The sequence below is a fragment of the Suncus etruscus genome, chromosome 18, assembly GCF_024139225.1.
Source record: "Suncus etruscus isolate mSunEtr1 chromosome 18, mSunEtr1.pri.cur, whole genome shotgun sequence".
NCBI lineage: Eukaryota > Metazoa > Chordata > Mammalia > Eulipotyphla > Soricidae > Suncus > Suncus etruscus.
The window spans coordinates 13,253,977-13,269,339 of NC_064865.1; the positions used below are offsets into that span (position 1 = coordinate 13,253,977).

A 15,363-nucleotide genomic window follows, 5' to 3' on the forward strand; every position below is an offset into this window, starting at 1 on the left:
TCACTGTGCTCTTCCCAAATACATGTCTAATGAAATAAGAAAGAAGTATCCAGTCTTGAAGAGTAGCAAGAAAAATACCCTAAGAAATGCATAGAGATATCCTCCTATTTATTATTGTAATTAATTAAAATATTTACTTAACACCTGTCACATTCTGCATATAGATATAATACTCATGCATATATGCATGTATAAATGAACACATCCTAATTTAGTGTACAAGATTGAACAGTTTACAGAATATTAACTATCAGGTTGGTTATTCTGATTTCCCAGTGAAAAAAAATTATTGACTGATTTCAACTCTAGTAAAGAATAGCAGAGTATTGGAGGTCAGAATCAATTTCTCCAAAGCAACAAGTAAGCCAGATTTGGAGATAATAGATCTTCCAGATAAAGGTAACCTTAAATTTGAAGACATAATTTATTTTTATTTATTTATTTTTGGCCACACCCATTTGATGCTCAGGGGTTACTCCTGGCTAAGCACTCAGAAATTGCCCCTGGCTTGGGGGGACCATATGGGATGCTGGGAGATCGAACTTCGGTCCTTCCTTGGCTAGCACTTGCAACGCAGACACCTTACCTCTAGCGCCACCTCACAGGCCCCTAAAGACATAATTTCAGTTTAAGAGTATGAATTAGGTGTCAGAGTGGTAGCACATTGGTAGGGCATTTGCCTTGTACGCAACTGACCCAGGATGAATGCAAGTTCGATTCCTGGCATCCAATATGGTCCCCGAACCAGGAGCTATTTATGAGTTTAGAGCCAGGAGTAATCACTGAGTGATGCTGTGTGTGCCCGCCCCCCCCCCAAAAAAAAGAAAAGATTGAACTCGAGTACTAAATTCCTTTATTTAAACTTGTTACATTGGCAAGTTACATTCATCTTCCTCTTCTGAATAAATAGGGACATTAATATTGCTATGTCTTATTTTATTATGCTTTGGTGAAGGAAGGATACATATAAAAATGGTGCTTTCAATATAGTCTCACTGTAGGTGAAACAATTGTAGTTTTTGTAACTGCACTGTATGATATCAACACATAGATGTATATCTAATGATACATTTCATACAGTGCCTAACTGTAGTACTGGCCACAAAGGATTTTTTGTGAGAGAAAAATAGGAAATGCTCTTAGAGCAGTGTTTATTTTATGTGAAGTGCCATTTATTTACTTGTTCCCACTGTATAAACATGAGAGGCCCACTGCCATTCATTCAGGCTACTGTCGAAGATTGTGTGTGGAAATGTAGAAGTGAGTTCAATAAAGCTGGAAATGGTGGCTGGGAAGAAATTTGATCCAGAAAGATAATGGAAAGCTGGAGGTTTATAATTGCCTGACATTTAGTTTATTGTCATTTGGTATTTTCTTTCCCTTTCTTCTAAAAACTGATCAGATGAAAATAGGTAGAATATGAATCTATGGGAATTCCATGACATATTTCTTCGAGAGGTCACTGACACCTTAAATTGCCATGCTACATTTCTAAAACACAACACAATTTAGGAGTTGATGGAAAATCTTTCTACTTGAATGACTACGAATGCTAAATACCAAGTAATGATTTTGGTGCTTCCATAAGTCTTAATAATTGTTGACTTAAGTGTTGGCTCCTGCCATGAGACAAGATCTGAGATAATACATAGTAACTTCTGTTTGAGAATTTTCCCCATCCTTTCCTCTTTGCATCCAAAAATAACAAGCATTTGGGGTTGGGGAATTAAAATAGCAGGTAGGGTAATTGCCTTGCATGTGGCCAACCTGGGTTTAATTACCAGTAGTATTGTCTCCAAAAAACCTCAACAAGCATCCTGAGTGAAGATCCAGGTGTAACCCCTGAGTTTCTCCAGATGTGGTCCAAAAGCAAATTAAAACAAACAAAAGCAATATGACAAACATACTCCCAAGTTCTTTCATATTAAAGAATTTTGCTTAAAATATTCACGTTTTACAGATGGTGTATTAATTAAATTATTTCTCTATTTATCACTTGCTAGCCCATCTCTTTACTCTTTCCAATACAGGTGTTTTTCTAAAACAGGAAATTTATCAGGAGGTGATAAATGAAGATCACTGATATCCATGAATTAGCAAAAGCAGTTTGTCACTTTTAATATACTTCAATGTCCTTTCATAAGACAGACTCAAGTTCTAATTTTAGCTTTAATGTGATAGTATTAAAATAAAATATTTTATTGATCTTAAAATGCTAAGCAGATAACACTTTTTCTTCTTATATGGGGGACCATATGGGACTCCAGGGGATCTATCCATGGTCCATCATAGGTTAACCATGTGCAAAACAAACGTCCTACGGCTGTGCCACCACTCTGGCCCTGAAAAATTTAATATTTTAAAAATATTTATGACAGTTTACTTTTCTCTTGAGATAGTTCCTACCTATGTGAATTTTGAAAGGACACAAAAGCCTAATAATGGCTTATAAGTTATGTTCCTTTTTGAATCTCTACGATGATGTGTAATGAACCAGTTATGTGCATTTCAGTTGTTACTAAATGATTTATGTAATTTATTTAGTTATTCTTTCCATGTGAACTTGGACTAAATAAATTTATCTTTTAGGGTTGTTAGTATCCATAATGACCTATGAAAACATCTAGCATATTACCTGTTATACCTAGTACATGTTTCTGCAACTGATTACTTTTGCATAAAAATAAGATACAAAATTCAGTACATTATTTTGGTCTAAGTCTTTTAGTTAGTAAGTCATTGGTACATTGAATAATTAATATGGTAATCTACAATGAATATTAATATGATAATCATGATAATAATAAAATAACAGTTAACATTAATATTATTTTCCTGTAACCTATTTATTCTCTTTTTGTGCAAAAAATAATTGTATGTGCTTCTACCTTGGTGGCTTAACCAAGTGACTTGTTTCTGGTTAATGAGTTGTGAGCAATGATGATCTCCATTTCCCCTGGGGTAGAGTATTTTATGGGAGGCTTGGGGGTCACAGCAGGAAATGAGGTTTACTCCAGACTATGCACTCAGTGATCACTACTACTGGTGCCTAGGATACTAAATTGCCATGTGCAAGGAAAAGGCCTTACCCACTGTATTATCACTCCAGCCCTAAGGTACATATTGAAATACCTCAAAACTCCAGAGATTTTTTTTCTTTCTGATGAGACCGTAATCAATTTACAAGATGGTATTTACTCTATTATATATGTTACATAAATAACTCTGAGAGTAGAGCTTATTTCCCCATAGAATGATAGCATAAGTAGCAAAGAAATGTGTCTCATTTCCATGCTGAAGTTATTGGAAATTGTTACAACATGGTTTAATCCAAGAGTCAAGACTATTAGAATTATAGCAATTATAAAACTTATAGGAAGTTTCAATAAGTCTATGTCCAGAGACAATTATAATATTTTACTCTGAAGAAACAGATTTTGAGAAAATCTAAGTAGCTTGTCCAAGGCCATGAAAACATATGAGTAACAGAACCAAAATTTGTAGTCAGACACTTAGCTCAGACATCTATGCTCTTAATCTCTAAGCTTTGCCTCCTTTTGTACAACTTCCAAAGATAATTTACTTAGAATCACAAAGTTGTCTGGCAAAGAGTTTAATAATGCCAATAATCCCATGTCTGGTAAAAAATTAACTCCAAGGTTTTACTTCCGTAGGAGGAAAAACACCCGGAATTGTCAATACACTGAGACTCCCAAGCAGCACTCAGGCAGCTCAGCAATCACACTTGCATACTTAGCCAACTGGGCCAGATGGTCCATTGCTAGGGCCTGGGAATGTGGTGCTTCTCAGGAACTATGGAGAAAGGTACCACAAGGGTAACTCTAACAGTATTTGGTGTCTCCAGGTTTATACCTGGTGAAACTTGTGGTGATAGTGTGATGACCTGTGTATTGGCCCCTACTTGGCATGTTCCTTTGATTGATCTCCTGAACTCTGGTCTTTTCAAAAATTTTAATTTATTTTTGGTTCTTGACCACACCAGAAGGTGTTCAGGGCTTATTCTCAGCTCAATGCTTAAAGTATCACTCTTAGAAGAGTTCATAACCATATGCAGTGCCAGCAATAAAACAGAGGTTGGCTGTATGAAAGGAGATGTTTTATTCTTTACACTATCTCTCGGGCTCCCTGGTTCTTATAGAACCAAGAACTACAAGTATTCAACTATTTATGTGAAATCAGTAGGCCAAAGGATGCTAATCAGTAAGCAAACCTGTCCAATAATCTACGGGTCCTACAGGTTTCTACTCTTTCTAGAAATGCTGGGAGTAAAGTAAAGCATTGCTCTCTTGGATTCTAGAAGTGAATGGAGTCTTGTGAAGACGTCACTATCAAATCTGCTTTCTCTTTTCTTATTCGTTGACTAATATTTGTGTGTTCTCAAAATAATTGATTGCTTTTTCTGTGACACCAGCAGTTTATTTTTATATCTGCTAATATAAAAGAGCTGAAGAAGATATCTATATAGGTCAACCATGATATTGCTTGTAAGTGATGTGAGAATCTAGGGAAGTTAGGCGACAAAGTCTGCATGAGATACTAGGGTGGGTCAAACATCTATGGACTTCCAACCTCACTGAAGTCATAAGTAAGCTGCATGTAAAACTATGTTATCCTTGTGCAGGAAAGGAAAGTTAATTTCCCATCAGCATTCCCATTCTGGATTTCTTGTCTTTCCTGGAGAAAAACATTTCTGGTGTAGGCTGTGAAAAAAAGTTTAATTAGTAAATACATATGTTAATGACAAAGTGAACTTCCTGTACTGTGGGGTTACTGAGAATTGTCTGAAAGATTTGTATACTAAATCAGAAGTTTAATAACTTAGAGTTTATTGTACCATTTAAGGACATAGGCACAGGCCCCTCCCCAAATATCTCAGCTTCTACTTTACCTGTGGGACATTTCTTTTCGTGTTCCTGGGGTTGCCCCACTTGTGTATAACTACCTGGTCCCTGTCTCATCTTACTATAGACCGCCAGTATACAATACTCACATCCCACCCCCATATTGTACACTTTTCTGGTCTAAAAATGTGTCCCTGGATCTTTTCAGGAATGTATCCCAATGCTTCCCCAATGTCTTTTTTAGTCTTCCTTAGCTTCCATTCTATAGTCCCCTTCATGTGAAAGATATATTTGTGCTCAGTACAGTTCCCTGGACCTCTCAACTATCCACAACTGTTCCTTAGTCTCTCACCATTGCCATAAGCATGTGCATGATACTTCTGTTCTCAATATCTGTCCTTTTTTAGGCATCTCAGCTTTCCCTGAATATAAACTTCCTAGGCATCTGAGGCCTACTGTATTCTGGTCTTAGCTGATCTGGGCCCGCATTTAGGCTATATACAATTTGGGCTTGTATTCAGCATTTATATGGGCATGTGAGCCTTACCTGTTCTTACCTGATTCTCCTGGGGGTGTGTGTGAAGAGGAGAGAAGTGCAAGAGGGTAGGAAGAAACTTGTGTGTGTGTGTGTGTGTGTGTGTGTGTGTGTGTGTGTGTGTGTGAGAGAGAGAGAGAGAGAGAGAGAGAGAGAGAGAGAGAGAGAGAGAGAGAGAGAATTTGAGCGAGGCAGGAGGACTGGGGTTTAGTTACTACCATTTCCCATCCCCAGCCTTGCTATTAATCTATTTTAAATGGCTCTCTAATGGAATATATGTTTCATGGGTAGGATTGACCTCCTAAATTTCTCTGGAACTCCACTTATTTTCTCATACTGTGTCATATAAACTCTTGCAAGGTGTCCTGGCCACAATGTTCTGTGCATCGTAATAAAAGTCTCATTAAAATATAAAAAATATAGAAAAATATATAGAAAATGCCTAATAGTTATACATGATAGTACAGCTGGTATGACACTTCCCTTTCATGTGACTGACTGGGGTTCAATGGTCACCTTCCTGTTAGCACAGATCCAGGAATAAACCCTGAGCACCTCCAGGTATCCCCAAACCAAACGAAACCAACAAAGAAAAGTGACTGAGTTTTGGCATCCTCATCTTAATAAGGTCTTTATTACTGTTGAATTGTCACTTAATAACTTAAGTATTTAGTTAAAATTTCCAGATAACTTGGTTAAAATGGGACTGTAAAATCCAAATATTACATTTCTTATGACTTACCAATGTTCATTGTTAAGTACCTTCCCTTTCTGCCCATATTATTTCAGTTTGCTTACATATATTATTCTCCAACTCTTTTGAAGATGTATTAATCCCATTGGACATTGTTTGACCCATAGTTGTGTAATTCCTGAACTGTATTCTTTTATAAACCAGTCTCCTTTTATTTTATAATTATAATTATATTTATATAATTTATATTATATATATTTATATAATTTATATTTATATATTTATATTTATTTATATATAAATATATATTTAAATTTATATATATAATTTATATATATTATATATACTTTATATATAATTTATAATTATTTTATAATTAGCTCCTTACATAATTATTTTATAATTAGCTCCTTATATACATACATATATATATATATATATATATATATCACCCCAATGGAGTATTGGAGAACTGGGGAAGTGGAATGGATCTAGTGGCTTGGTACTAACTCTGGGAAGCTTCACTACTCTGATTCCTAGTGACTACTAGAGTTCTACCTGGTAGTGCTGAGATTGAAGGCAGGCAGGAGGACATGCCTCATTGGAAATATCTCCCTTTGAACCATCTCCAAGCTCAGTTTCTCTGTTTTTATATAGACTCTTTGTTTAGCTATTAATAGTGGGTTCCACTTTATTTTCTACTGTTTGAAGGAGAGAGACTAGCTCCCCTCACCTATGCTGATCTCGTTGGGAGGACCAACTGGAGCTTCCTAGATATCCACAGCCTCAGGCTTGCACTAAAATAATAATAGACAGTTCTGGTAACTCCACAGGACCAAGAGAAATATTCTGACTTTCTTGCTAACTAAATTTCTATTTTAGTTTTAGAATAGAAATCTCTGGCTGAGCTCACCATGGACCTCTGATTAGTCAAATGCCATGTAGATAAGACTTAGGGACACACTATAGGAAATGAAGTAGCAGGGTCTGTCAGCAACCCTCTTTACTCACTGCAACTTCATCGGGATGTGTCAAGAGGTAAGTCTTGAACAAAAGAACAGAAGTCAGAGCGATTGCAGAGTTCAACAAGGAGACTGAAGAGGCAGAGGCAGAAATAGATGTGGTAATGACAACAGTGAGGAGAAGCTGCAGTTTGAAAGCCGCCCTGGGCCACTGCGGTATCACAGAATCAGAATTCCTGGGGGGAAAGTCCCCATATTTAGCACCCTCATCCCCATCCCCCAAAGTTTGCCAGTCTGCAGAGTTGTTTCCAGAAGAGCAAATTGTTTTTTGATTTCTTATGAATAGCGAGGGAAGGAAATTTAGTCTCTTTATACAGACCTTTTAAAGGTACCAGTCAGGAAGTTATGATTTATATATGACTGAATCCTTCTAGGTGTCACAAAAATGCTCATGCTTCTTTCTTTGCCTGAGAGAGGAGAAAAGGGAAACATTATTATTGTTTTTTTCTATTACAAGCTGAGGTCGAGACTCACATTTTAGAAATTTGAATGAGATGAAGCTTCAGCATGTCCAGGTTTCTTAGCAGACATTTCCTTCTCCCATGGTGCTTTCATATCTCTCATCATAACAAAGTAATCAGCTATTTCACTCTCTGCAAAGGACAAGTAGAGAGGAAATGATTTTAATTATTGCCAAATTTAGAAGTAGCAGAAGAAAATTGTGACAAATTTTCCAAGTTTTAGGACTTGGTAATGTGCTAAGAAAGGAGAGAATAAAGTATACTTGACATGGTTTCATAGAATCAAAGACTTAAATGTTGCCAGATCCTGTAGCAGAATATATTTGTCCACATTAAAAAAAACAGTATACATGGCTCATTAATTATTTATCAATCAAAGAAAAGAACATGATAATAGCACACATATATCTGATAAATTCAGTTTGTATTAGTAATGTCAGAAAAGGATCTGGTATGTGATGCTTTATCATCTACATTATTGAGTATATTATTTTTATTTTATTAACATCTGTAAAAATTGAAGTCTCCATATATTTCCTATGCCTTATATACTTCTAGTACTTGTAGGTATATTATGGTTAAAGGGGTGCCAGAAGTGAAAAGGCCCTAGGTAATTTAGCTCAATTAATTGATCAGTTTGAATGTCACCTACATGAGGAGAGCTACCAAATAGATAATAGAAATGCCTAAAGGAGAAGATAGCAATTATGCACAGATCAAGCAATCTCCTTGATGACCCCCTCTTTGTACCCAGGCAGAGAGTAAGAAAGCAACATTATTCATGCACATGACTGGAAAAGAATAACATTTAGGGGCTGAGAGATAGCACAGTGCATATGTCTTGTATGAGGACAACCTGGGTTCAATCCTTAGTATCACAGATAGTCCTCTGAGCCTTACAGAAGTAATTTATGAATGCAAAGTTTAAAGGAAGAAAGAGAAATAAAGGAAAAAGAAGAAAGGAAGGAAGGAAGGAAGGAGTAAGAAAGATGAAAGAAAGAAAGATGAAAGAAAGAATAAAGGAAGAAAGAAAGAAACAAGAGAAAGAATGAAAGAAAGAAGAAAGAAATAAAGGAAGGAAGGAGAAATAAAGAAAGGAAGAAAGACAGAAGAAAAAGAATGAAAGAAAGAAAGATGAAAGAGAAGAAAGAAAAATAGAAAAGAAAGAAGAAAAAATATGAAAGAAATAAGTAAGAAATAAAAGAGAAAGAAAGAAATAAGAAAGAAGTGAAAGAAAGAAAGAATAAAGAAAGAAAAAGAAAAAGAAAGAAAAGAATGAAAGGAAACTGAAGAAAGAAAAGAATGAAAGGAAGCTGAAGAAAGAAAGAAAGAAAGAAACAAAGAAAGAAAGCAATAGGAAGGAAGGAAGGAAGAAAGGAAGGAAGGAAGGAAGGAAGGAAGGAAGGAAGGAAGGAAGGAAGGAAGGAAGGAAGGAAGGAAGGAAGGAAGGAAGGAAGGAAGGAAGGAAGGAAGGAAGGAAGGATGGATTCAAAAACTCAGAAACTTTTCAGTTCAAATCTTCCGTAACTTTTTCCACATAGCGATCTGATAACATTCCCTTTCCTTCAGCATAAAGGTAACTTTTACAAAACCAACCTATCATCAGCAACAAATCCCTTTCCCCAACTAACCTATTATGTTCTCATCTTAACCTCCTTGCAAATGAATGTCATAAATAAAAGTGGCTACGGTATCATAGCATATTCATACATTTGACCAAAAGAAAAAAAAAAGTCTTGAGACAAGTTCTATATTATTGCTTTTGCAAATTTTACCAATAAATTGTCTATAAATTACTCCATTCTTCACTGAAAGCTCAGAAAGTTCTTAAAACCCTCTCTGATAATTTAAACTTTATTAACTCATATTTTCAAGAAATAATGGAAATTCCATAGAAGAAATTAGAAAGATGAGGTAAGGGAAATAAAACAAAATAAAATGTTAATCTATAAACCGTTTTCATGCTTTTCCCAGAGGAAAGGTATGTAGGTTTATAATTCCCCGTAAAAATTATAACCCAGAATAATAAATGAGTACATGCAATTAAGTACAGCTTTTGAAAAAATATAAGAGAAATTATTACTCTAAATAATATCTTATCTTAAAAGGTAGTTACCAAATCACAATAGACCTTTATTTTAACAACCTTATAATTATTTAAACCTTTACAGACCTCTATTGAAAGTGTTTATACAGTAAATAATACCCAAATAAATCTTTATTGTACACAACATTCTTTTTACTTTGCAAACAAAAACCTCTTTAGTAGATAAAGTAGTTTAGTAGGTAAAGTATAATTAGGGCTGGAGCAGTGGTGGAAGCAGTAAGGCGTCTGCCTTGCTGGCGCTAGCCTAGGAAGAACTGTGGTTCTATCCCCCGGTATCCCATATGGTCCTCCAAGCCAGGAGCCATTTCTGAATGCCTAGCCAGAAGTAACTCCTGAGCGTCACCGGGTGTGGTCCAAAAAAAAAAAAACAAAAAAAAATTCAATAAACTGTAATTATTATGGTTTTATACTTCAAACATTTCAGCACCACATCCTCTAGCTGAGTGTCTGACCTACCCTTCCCCATACCTCTGTAGTAAGCTTCCTACTGAAGGTGACACACAGCTTCATAGCCTCAAAAATGTTAACACAGCACTTGTCTTGTACACAGTCCAGTCAACCTCAATTGCATCTCTAGCACTGAATATGACGCCCCAAGACTTTCCAGGAGGGAACCTTAAGCACTGTCAGGAATATGGGCGTAGCACTGGCAAGTATAGCACAAAAACAAAAATTTTAACACAGCTTCATTTAATCTCTCTTTAATACTTAATACAGTATTTTTCAAAGTTTTTAAAGTATTGCTTACTCTAAAGTATATTCTGATGAATAAACTACTTCAAAAGTTTATTGTTCATAGTTACTGTATATCATAAACCTATTACATACAGTATTACAAAAATAACAAAATATCCTATATATAATGTATTTAAAGATAAATACCCTTGCAGCTAACACTTGAATTTATAATTAAAATTTTCACCTCAACGTTCTCTTCCTACTTCTAGTAATAAGATCAATCCAGGAGCATGAGTGATAGTACAGGGGTCAAGACACTTGCCTTGCAAGTGGTTGACTAGATCCCTGGCACCACATACTATCTCCTGAGCACCACCAGAAGTGAACCCTGAGCAAAGTGCCAGGAGTATTCTCTTTTTTTTGGGGGGGGTTTGTTTTGTTTTGTTTTGTTTTGTTTTTTGTTTTTGGACCACACCCGGTGACGCTCAGGGGTTACTCCTGGCTATGCGCTCAGAAGTCGCTCCTGGCTTGGGGGACCATATGGGAAACCAGGGATCGAACCGCTGTCCATCCAAGGCTAGCACAGGCAAGGCAGGCACCTTACCTCTAGCGCCACCGCCCGGCCCCCAGGAGTATTCTCTTAAGCACTGACACAATCTACTCTTTCCTCCCCAATTCAAATTACTTCCCTGAATTTTATCAATTCAGTTTCTGTATGTCTTTATATGTTTATTGCTTAAAATGTGCATCCTTTGGTAGATTCCCTAAATAGGATAATCTGGGTAATCTATTTATATCATTTCTTTTTAGTCTTCCTGGAGCTGCAGGTTCTTGCTTCATCCCTCTGTTTTGAAGCCAAATTATCTGTGGTGTAACCCAGAGTATTTGATATAGAGGGGTAGGGTTTCCCATACTGTGCATTTCACTAATTGCTGATTTTTACAGTAAAATCCAATGCTATCTTTTGTATTTTATGCATATTAGAATCATGAGTTTTAATAATATTTATGTAAAGTACCTCTGACAAGGCCATATACAGAGCATGTTCTTCCATCATAAAGAGACAATCTTTATTTTAATTTTGTGATACTTGTTACTATATATTTTATTGCCTATATTCATCATTTAGGAGTTGCAAAGGATGATGCTTTGATTTACTTATTTTTATTTCTTTTTTATATGTTTATCTGTCTTTTCAACATACAAATAAAAATAATTATCTTTAGTAATAACTTAGTTACCCAGAGGTATAATGACTATTATAAAGACAAGTTTAATGCTTTCTTACTAAACCTAATTTACTAGTTTTCAAGAGAATTAATTTCCCTGAGCAACTTGTAACAGTTAACTTCTTAAAAATAAAATTATTATTGTGAATTATTGGACTTAAGCTTATCTTTTAGGTTATATTCCACTACAATGATTATTTTCTTGAAATTCAGATTTCCCTATTTGTCCTGCAGAAGCTTCTTCAAATTGTTTTAAAATTATTTTGACATGACATTATAGTCTTTGCCATCTAGTATGACAGTTTTTCTAGGCATGCCTTATATATTTACCACAGTGAATCTGGAATCAGTAATTTGTGTCATCTCAGTTTCTTTTTGTGGAAAATGATACAATAACACTATCCAGCTGCTGTAATGTTCACTGCTTTCTTTTAAGTTTACCATTATATTTGGACCTTTTCAATAAAAGTCACACATTTAAGGACAGAATATCAGTTGTTCATATGAATGCTTTCAATATAAAATCATATCTATGCTGTATATATTTTACTTATTGCCAAGAACCTTTGTTCTCAAAAGCACAAGATTTGATAGAATAGCCTATAATAATTCAGTGCCTTTTTTTACACTATATGTTCAATGAAGTATTAATAAAAGAAATACAGTCATCATAATACAATAACTGAAAACAATTATATTTCTGTTTGGGCATTCCACCCCCACATTTTCCTCCATGTTTAAGCTTATGATGTTCTTTTATCTTAATGCATATACCAGTTAAATAATATTCTACATCATTTTTTTAAATCATCACTTGTTCTCATTTTAAAAAATTGCATTTTTGTAGTTTTAAAATAACCTTTGTCCTTTTAAGTGTCTATTTATGCTGATTTCCTAAAGTTTGTTCTCCAATGATGAGTATTGAAAAATAGGGCCCTGACATCTGGACAGTCTAGGAAACAGAAACATTTAATGAAGCCTCACAACTTAATAATTTCTGATTTTTAAGTTTCCAGATATATTTCCAAAATACATATAAAATTATTGATGCATTATTTCGTTGAGTAACTAAAACATATTCTTTTTTATGACATAAATTACTGCCCAAAACTTTGGTGATAATAAGTTTTACTAGTATATTAGCACTTTTAAATTTTTAGTCAAAGAAGTTTTAGTCATTTCTTTCAACAGAAAGAATGAGAACAAGCAGTGCTGGTGGGATTGTGGAGAGAAAGGAACTCTTATTCACTACTGGTGGGAATACCGTCTAGTACAACCTTTGTGGAAAGCAATATGGAGATTCCTCCAAAAGCTGGAAGTTGAGGTCCTATACGATCCAGCTATATCACTCCTAGGGATATATACTAGGAACACACACACACAAATACAAAAATCACTTTCTCACACCTATATTCATTGCAGAACTGCTTACAATAGCCAGACTCTGGAAACAGCCTAGATGTCCCTCAATAGATGAATGGCTAAAGAAACTATAATACATATATACAATGAAATATTATGCAGCCATCAGAAGAGATGAAGTCATTAAAATTTCCTATACATGGATGTACATGGAATCTATTATGCTGAATGAAGTAAGTCAGAGGGAGAGAGATAAACACAAAATGGTCTCACTCATCTATGGATTTTGAGAAAAAGGAAAAACATTTGTGTAAGGATTCTCAGACACAAAATAGAGGAGGACTGGAGGGTCCAGCTCCCGACATGAAGCTCACAAAAGGGATTGTTTAGTGCAGTCACAGAAATAATTATACTGAGTACTGTCATAACAAAATGTGACTGAATTAGGGAAGTAGAAAGTCTGTCTAGAGTACAGGCCAGTGTGGGGTGAGGAGGAAGGACACTTGGAATATTGGTGATGGGAATGTTGCACTGGTGAAGGGTTTTTTTTATATATCTATCTATATATATACATACATACATATATCAAAAAAATGAAAAGAAAAGATAAGGCCTCCCAATGCTTACCACACACTGTGTTCTTTACAATGAGGAGGTACAGTAAATGCTCCTCATATACACCTCAAACCAGGCCCTTTGTCTGGTCTGTATTGTGAATGGGGGGACAAAAAAATTCGTAGTTAAGGAACTATTCTTTTCTTTAAAATTTAATATTCCTGGGGATAAGTCTCAGTAGCAGAGTATTTACCATACTTACAAAAGGACCTGGATTTCGTGCCTTTCACCACATACAATTCAATAATTTTATTAGAATAGATCTTCATATAAATTATGCTGCTTGATACTTTGGGGAAAGTATTTTTCAGTAAGTATTTTCTCTGACGTTTATGCATCTTGTTCTCTTTCACTTTTTCTATAATTTCTTCATAGATTGCCTACTCCAGTATTCATTTCAATCTATTTAAGTTTTCTTCTAAAAGGTGATGAATATTCAATGCTATTTTTTGTTTGTTCAACACGTCTTTTTTTTCCTTTTAGAAACTTTTTCTTTATTCATTTCTTTGTAGTTTTAGCTTTTTCATGTATATCTTATATTGCATTAAGTGTTAAGTTATTCATTTTGTCATTTTTATCTCATTTCTAGTTTTCCTGAATTGAGTTCACCTCACTATCAAGTTCTTATAATTTATTTTTGTCACTTCATTATTGGAATACATTTCTTATTTACTCTCATTGTTTAGGGAAGACTTATCTGCTCTTTAATATTATTATTTTGACATTTTATAACAGTTGAGTGAAAAATTTGTCTCCAATATTTTTCTTGCTTCCATGCAAATTTTTTAATTAGAAGATGAGTTTCAGCAAAGGTATTTCTAAACTCCCAAGGTGCTTTGTTTTAATTTTGTTATAGTGTAATCTATAACATAAGGCGATTTTGGAGGGGGCATTTCTTTGTTTCTACTTCTTGTCCCTATCTTTACCCAAACCTTTTTTCCTTAATCTTCGTTGATACAAACATTTGTGCTGAAACCCAGCACTTGATTTTCCATGCAGCATCCTATTTTGAGTTCTCTCTTTCAATGGTCCACTGGTCATGCTACTCCAGTTGTTTTCAAACCTTCTTAAGATGAGATACATACATTTACCCTTCTCTGGAGAGGCAAACTACGTGACATCAGATATTCTGCTGTAGCAAACCCATCATATTAACCAGAAAACACATATATAATCTATTTTGCCATTCTCCTTGTGTAGGAAGGAGAGACATTTACTTGTCAATTGCCTGTTACTTTTACTTCTTTCATTACAAATATTGATATCACAAATGGCTTATGTTATCGGTGATATTATTTTTTTATTTATTTATTTTTTTTTTTGGTTTTTGGGCCACACCCGGTGACGCTCAGGGGTTACTCCTGGCTATGCGCTCAGAAGTCGCTCCTGGCTTGGGGGACCATATGGGACGCCGGGGGATCGAACCGCGGTCCGTCCTAGGCTAGCGCAGGCAAGGCAGGCACCTTACCTCCAGCGCCACCGCCCGGCCCCCGGTGATATTATTTTTAAATTTTTATTCATCTGTATTCATAGGTACTGGAATTTTAGTACTTCAGCACAAATTGGGAGAAGGGAAACATGATTTAGCTGATAGACATTCTTATACATGTTTTAAAGCAAATTTTGTGTTGTGCACTTAAGAGCGCCTGAACTATTGTTTGTAATTCTTTCTGATAATTTTGACATTGATCACTTGTTTCCCACAATTGCTGGATATTTTCAGAAATGAGACTCAATTTTAATTACAACCACAAAAATCTTGGCAGTAGGAGATTTTGAAACTATAAAGGAACAACAG

The 15,363-nt window shown here is 35.1% G+C and overlaps 1 pseudogene; it reads left to right on the forward strand.

Moving 5' to 3' along the window:
• The first annotated feature begins 13,560 nt into the window (after positions 1 to 13,560).
• Positions 13,561 to 13,680, forward strand: LOC125996937 (uncharacterized; annotated as a pseudogene).
• Positions 13,681 to 15,363: the final 1,683 nt, after the last annotated feature.